The 7756-nt window shown below is 32.0% G+C and overlaps 1 long non-coding RNA gene across 1 annotated transcript in view; it reads left to right on the forward strand.

Annotated features, from left to right (window-relative positions):
• The first annotated feature begins 686 nt into the window (after nucleotides 1-686).
• The window catches only part of LOC116662097, an 8459-nt gene continuing 1389 nt past the window's right edge, over nucleotides 687-7756 (forward strand). Inside the window, exon 1 of the long non-coding RNA XR_004318082.1 lies at nucleotides 687-702. This is a non-coding gene — a long non-coding RNA (uncharacterized LOC116662097). The remainder of the gene's footprint in view (nucleotides 703-7756) is intronic.

Consider the following 7756-nt stretch of genomic DNA (forward strand, 5'->3'; position numbering starts at 1 on the left):
ATTAAATATAAATAGACTAAATATGCTAATTAAATGAGAAGATTGTCAAATTGGATAAAAATTGTATACAGTCTAAAAGAGACATCTTAAGGGGACTGAACATTTAATGGAAAAGAGTGAAAAAGATATATAATGCAAACACAAACTCAAAGAGAGTTGACATAACTATATTCATAGCAGACAATATGAACATTAAGACAGGAAGAATTACTTGAGATAATGGAAATATTTCTTAAAGAAAAAAGAGTACACCTACTAGGAAGAATTTACAATTCTTAATTTTTGTTCACTTAATCATAACTTCAAAATATACTAACAGTAACAGAAAGAACTAGAGGGAGAAAGATAGATACACAATATCAGTAGGAGATTTTAACGTACCTCTATCAACTGAGAAAGCAAGCAGACAAAAAGAAATCAGCAAGGACACAGACAATCTAAAAAACACAAAAATAACATTACTAATTTATATAGAAAACTGTACACAATAATGACAGAGTACACACACTTTTCAAGTGCAAATGAAGTATATATCAAAATTGATCATGTGCTGGACATTAAAAGAAACCTCTGCAAAGTGGAAGTGAGCTAGAAATCAATAAAAATATCAAGAATATCCCCGAAATGTTTGGAAGGGCTTCAGGAACTCTCAGGGCTACCAGGACCACACTTTGATAAATTCTGGGTTAATACATTAATTCTGTTACTATAAATTGGAATCTTCCAGTCCAGATGACTTCACCAATGAATCAAACACTTAAGGAGGAAATAGCATCAATCTTGCAAAAACTCTTTCATGGAGTAAAAATAGGGAACATTTCCCAATTCATTTTCTAAAGCCAGCAAAATTTTGATACCAAAACAGTAAGACAGAGGTTGGTAAGCTTTGCTTTTTCTACAAAGGGTCAGATAGTAAATATGCTAGATTTTTGGGACCATAAAGGTCTCTGTTGCAGCTACTCCACTCTGCCAGTGAAGCAAGAAGGCAGCCATAAACAATACAGAAATGAACAGGTGTGGTTGTACCCTGATGAAACTTTATTAATAGACACTGAAATTTGAATTTCATGCCTTTTTCACCCCACTTAGGTTCTGACTTACTGTGCCAGGCCTCTTCTTTGGAACACACTTCCCATCAAGTATTGACTCCAACACCTCCCTGCTCTGGTCTGTCTTCCTTGTTGTGCAATGCCTTTCTCATCTTGCTTGGGCTGACACCTTGCGGAGCCCTCTCCCTCCCAGGGGGAGACCCTCCTGACTCTACTTGGTCTCTGATTCCACATGTGGCTGCTTTCCTCATCCTGCTTGAGCTTGAATATCCTGTGCCAGGCAGTCTCTCTAAGCAGATGCCCTTCTTACCCAGGTTTTGCTCTTATATCTTGATCATGGCCCCTGCAGCTTCCCCTCAACTCACTACCTTCCACTGCCTCACCTGATGACTTCAGGGCTGTATTCAGAAAAGGAAGGGGATTGAGAGAAAGGAAAGAATACTTAGAGCACAGGGAACTATATTCAATAGCTTGTAGTAACTTATGGTGAAAAAGAATATGAAAATGAATATATATATGTTCATGGATGACTGAAGCAGTACACCAGAAATTGACACAACATTGTAAATTGACTATACTTCAATTATATGTTAAAAAAACGAAAAGGTATGGGAAAAGGAAGGGAAGAGAAGAAATGAGAAAGGAAGGAAAAATAAGGAGGAAAAGAATCAATATATTTAAAAATGACATTTCAGGGTAATTTTTTCTTGCTGTAAGACTAAGATTTTGTTAAAAATTGGAAGGTTAACACTAGGGTAAGACTTCACAACCTGAGCATTGACATAAAATTGTTTCACAATTAACTATTTATTGTATGTAATTAGTTGTGAGGGGTTTTAAAAGTAATTTAGTGCTAATAACAAAAGTACCAAAATGTCTGCATATGAATTTCTTTTTTGATACAGTAGAGGGAACTCAAGGTTATTTTTATAAAAACAGTACATGTATACTGATAAGCTTTTTTGATTGGTAGTGGAGGAGGCAGAGTCATATCTAGGACTCAACCTGTATTAATGTAAACATGACCCGCAATGTATTTTGTTGTAGGTAAGATGGTTTGGAATCACTTCATTGAAAGGTAGTTCTAACTTTTTCTGGACATAATATTAAAAATTAAAATAAGTAAATTAAAAATTAAACTCATAAATTCAGAGTAAATGAACTTTAATCAAGGAGTGGGCGGCCTATAGAGTTTTGAACTTTGTTTCAACCAAAGCTTACTTCCCCCTGAATTTTACATGAATAAAAAGCAAGTTTACTTCCAAAGGGAAATGTCACACAATACTGTGTATATTTTAAATAACGTACATGTATTATGAGTGTTTCGGAGAAAAACATTATGCAAGGGGAAGAAGAGCCACAGGCTCGCTTATAAGGATGAAAGACTAGATGGTTCTTACACAGAATGCTGGTTTATAATGATATATAGTGAGTTTTCAGTGTTAACTATTTTATATTTCAAATAAAATAGCATTCCAGATCATGGCATAAAAGCAAGAATTTAATTCAGTTGAAATAACTAGCTAAAGATACACCATTTTATAGCATATTAAAGTTTATTGAGAGAATCTGCCATACATGCTTAAAATTTAGGTCATATTTGGCTTTAAAATTAGATAAATATGCTCAGTTTTCAGAGATTACTCTAAATTACTTTTAAAGTAAACTTTTTATTGAAGTGTAACACACATAAATGTTTAAAAAACGTACGTACAGCTTATTTTTTTCTTTAACTCTATTTTTCAACAGCTTTATTGAGGTATAAATGACATGCAATAAACTGCACATATTTAAAGCATGCATTTTGGTAAGTTTTCACATATGTATGCCCCCATTAAGCCATCACCACAGTCAAGGCAATGAATATATCCATCACCTCCAAAAGTTTCCTTATGCCTCTTGGTAATTCCATCCTTTCTCTCTCTTCTACCCCCAACTCCAGGAAACAACTGACTTATTTTCTATCAGTAATGTTTAGTAGCATTTTTCTAAGATATTTTATACAAATGAAAGCATACTGCATATACTTTTTAACATCTGGCTTCTTTTACTCAGCATTTTAATGCCCTTGATATCCATCCAAGTTGTGTGTATGGTTAGTTTTCTTTTTTTTTTTAATTGCTGAATAATATTTCATTGTGTGGATGTACCATAATTTAACTATTCACCTGCTGAAGGAAATCTGGGTTGTTGCCAGTTTAGGGCTATTACAAATCAAACAGCTATGAACATTTGTGTACAGGTTTTGTGTGAACATGTTTCTGTTTCTCTGGGACAACTGTGTACAGCTGGAATGACTGGATCATACTGTAGAATTGTTTCTCAATTCTTTAACAGTAGCTCTTTTCCAGGACAAGCTCAGATTTTCAGCCTCTTGCCTGCACCCAGAGTTGGCAAGTGTTCCCAGTGGAAAAGAAGCTGAACTCAGCTCACCTCTCCAAAGTTCTTTCTTCTATAGAATCTTAACCCCTGTGGTCCTTGTTGCTTTGGTGGCTCTCAGATGAATTTGTTTATCATCCAGTTTTTCTAACTGATCTGTCTCAAGCTGCTCTGAGCTGCAGAGAAGCAGAATGCTAAATTCCACCTTTTTAAATAATGCATTTAAAAATATCTGGTGTTAAAATACAGAAATCAATGAACTTTTGTATATTAATCATATACAGGACAACTTTGCTAAATTTTCTTATTAACTATAATAATTTGTCTGTGGATTCTTTTGAGGTTTTTATGTAGGAAATAGCACTATCAGCCTTTTGCTTTCTCTTATTTCTTACGTATTTTATTTTATTTTATTTTTTACTGCATTGGCCAGAACCACCAAAACATCATGTTCTTGTTGAAAATATGGTGAGTCTTGTTCTTGATTTTAAGAAGAATGCTTTTAAGATTTCACAATTATGATATTAGCTCTAAGGTTTTGGGAGATGCACCTTATCAATTTTTAAACATTCCCTTCTACCCATAAGTTCCTAAGATTTTTCATTTTGTCATAAATTGTATTAAATGACTTTTCTGCATTTTTAAAGATTGTAGAGATTTTACTTTTTAATTTTTTGGAAAATTTTATTTATTATATTCGGAACACCACTTATAACTCCAAACTTTCCTTTAAAATAAAACAAAAATGGGCCTAATATTCTTAGTAGAGACATGATTGAAGTTATAGTAATACACTGAATTGAATATTATGCTGAAATATCAGACTATGTAGTAACGTGGAAAGTATTTAAAATATATAAATCGAAAAACAGGACACACTATATATACATATATCTATATATCTATATATATAGATATATAGATATATAGATATGTGTATATATATATACACACACACAGTATGTTTACAACTAAATTCTAAAAATTGGAAGAAAATACATACACACAAAAAAGAATAACTGTGAAAGCAGTGCCAGACTACTATTACAGCCAATTACAGAAAGATCTGAAGTGTATTATGCAAATAATTTATGTCAAACAAATTGTTTTCAAATTCTAAACTAAGAAATAGTTCAAATTTTTTCCAAGTTCATTGATGTATAATTGACAAATAAAACTGCATTTATCTAAGGTATACAATATGATGTTTTGAAATGCATACACATTGTGAAATGATTACCACAATCGAGCTAATTAACATATCCAGCACCACACATAGTTAACATTTTTTGTCTTGTGAGAACAATTAAGATCTACTTTCTTAAATTTTTTCAAGTATATAATACAGTATTATTAACTAGATGTTGAACTACTCTTGTATGCCTGGAGAAAACTTAATTTGGGCATGATGTGTTATTTTTTAATACATTGTTGGGTTTAGTTTGCCGATATGTTGTTCAGGATTGTTGTCTCTATTCATAAGTGTACTTGGTCTGAACATTTTCTTTCTTACACTGTCCTTTTTTTGGTTTTGTTGTCATGGTTATGCTACCTTCATAAAAGGATACATAGATTATTCCAATTTCTCTTTTTTTCTGTAATTTTTATTTAAGTATGGAATTATCTGTCCATTGAATGTCAGAATTTTTCTATAACACCATTTGGTCATTCATGTTTGTAAATATTATTTACTTAGCTTTGATAACTGAAATCTTTCTTGGATTTTCTCTATTTTATCTAAGTTTCTGATATTGCCATAAAGTTCTTTAGAATATTATTTTGTATTTTAAGTCTCTACTTTATATGTAAGTTTCCCTTTCTCATTCCTAATGTTGATTAATTACATCATCTCTCCTTTTTCCTACTTCTTTAAAGAGTTTTTTAAATTTTATTAGTATTTTCAGAGAACCAACTTTTGTCTTTATTAATATTCACTATTGTACCTTTATTTTCTATTTCATCAACTTCTCCTTTTTAAAAATCATTTCCTTTCTTCTGTTTTCTTTGGCTTCCTTTTGTTGATCTTTATTTAACTTGTCCTTGAATGTTTATTTCAATGGGAATACAATTCTCAGTTGTCATTTTTTTTTCTCAGTACTGCCCTTTCTTTTACAGGACAGTCAAAAAATACTGAGAAAATATTTATCTATTTTTTACTTCAGTGACACTGTATTGATGAGGTCTCTTTTGATTACAAGTGATAGAAAATCAACTCAAATTTCCTTTAAAGTGAGAGACAAAGGAGGCCTGTGTGTAGGTAACAGTATTGTACTGTACATAGAGTCCTCTGGACCCTTCACCCAGCTTCCCCCAATAGTGACATCTTATGTAATTCTTGTATAACATTAAAACCATTTCCTCATGATTCAGTCTGGGTTGGAATGTAACCATTTATTCTATACTGTCCAATTTGTTGATGTATAATTGCTCATAGCAGTCTTTTATGATCCTTTGTACTTCTGTGGTATCAGGTGTAGTATCGCCGTTTTCATTTCTAATTTTATTTATTTGATTTTTTAAATTGAAGTGTAGTTGACTTACAATATTCTATTGATTTTTGATGTACAACATAGTGTTTGATATTTTTATAGATTACATGTCATACAAAGTTATTATAAATGTTAACAATATTCCCTGTGTTGTACATTACATCCCTGTAACTTATTTATTTTATAACTGGTAATTTGTACCTCTTAATTCCCTTCACTTATTTCACCCCTCCCTTCACCCCTCTTTTCTCTGCTAACCACTAGTTTGTTCTCTGTATTTGTGAGTCTGTGTCTGTTTTGCTATATTTGCTTGTTTGTTTCATTTTTTAGATTCCACATGTAAGTGAAAACATACGGTATTGGTGTTTCTCTGTCTGACTTATTTCACCAAGTATAATACACTTCAGGTCCATCCATGTTGAATTGGCAAGATTTCATTCTTTTTTATGGCTCAATAATATTCCATTGTATGTGTGTATAAATCATCTCTTTTTTATCTATTCATGTGTTGATGGGTACTTATGTTGTTTTCATATTTTGGCTATTTGAGATCTCTCTTTTCTTGGTGAGTCTAGCTAAAGATTTGTCTGTATTGTTTATATTTTTTTTGAAAATCCAGCTTTTGGTTTCATTGATCTTTTCTATTGTCTTTTTAGTATCTATTTCATTTATTTCTGCTCTACTCTGTTATTTCCTTTCTTCTACTAACTTTGGTCTTAGCTTGTTCTTTCTATTCTAGTTGCTTTAAATGTAAAATTAGGTTGTTTATTTGAGCTCTTCCTTTTGTTCTTAATGTATGTGTTCTCACTATGGCCTTCCCTCAGAACTGCTTTTGTTGCATCCCACAAATTGTAGTATGTTGCATTTCCATTTTCATTTGTCTCAAGATATTTTTGACTTATCTTTTGATTTTTTTCTTTGACCCATTGGTCAGTCAGTAGCATGTTGTTTAATCGCCACATATTTGTGAATTTTCCAGTTTTCTTGTAATTGATTTCTAATTTTATATCATTGTGGTTTGAAAAGATGATGGATATGATTTCAAACTTTTTGACTTGTTCTGTAACCTAACATTTGATCTATCCTGAAGAATGTCCTGTATGCACTTAAGAAGAATGTGTATTCTGCTGCTTTTGGATGGAATATTCTGTAAATGTTATGTCCATTTGATCTAACATATAGTTTAAGCCTGATATTTCTTTATGTCTGGATGATTTATCCATTGTTGAAAGTTAGGCATTGAAATCCCCTACTATCTACCAAGACTGAATCATGAAGAAAGAAAATCTTAACAGACCAACTACTAGTAAGGAGGTTGAGTCACTAATCAAAAATCTCCCAAAAAAGAAAAGCCCAGGACCAGATGGCTTCACAGGTGAATTCTACCAAACATTTAAAGAATAATTAATATAAATTCCTCTCAAACTCTTCCAAAATATAGAAGAGGAAGTAAGTTTCCAAACTTACTTTATGAGGCCAGCATTACCCTGACATCAAAACCAGAGAAGGACACTACAAAGAAAGAAAATTACAGGTCAATATCCCCATGAACATAGATACAAATATCCTCAACAAATTATTAGCAAACAGAATTCAATGATACAGTAAAAGGATCATACACCATGACCAAGTTAGATTTATTACAGGAATGCAAGTATGGATCATCATCTGCAAATCAATGTGATAAGCTACATTAACAAAATGAAGGCTAAAAGTCATATTATCATCTCAATAGATGCAGAAAAAAAAGCATTTGACAAAATTCAACATCCATTATTGATAAAAACTCTTAGCAAACATCAAAGCCAAGAAATTGACATCAGTATACATATCATTGAG

This window comes from Camelus ferus, chromosome X (genome assembly GCF_009834535.1).
Source record: "Camelus ferus isolate YT-003-E chromosome X, BCGSAC_Cfer_1.0, whole genome shotgun sequence".
NCBI lineage: Eukaryota > Metazoa > Chordata > Mammalia > Artiodactyla > Camelidae > Camelus > Camelus ferus.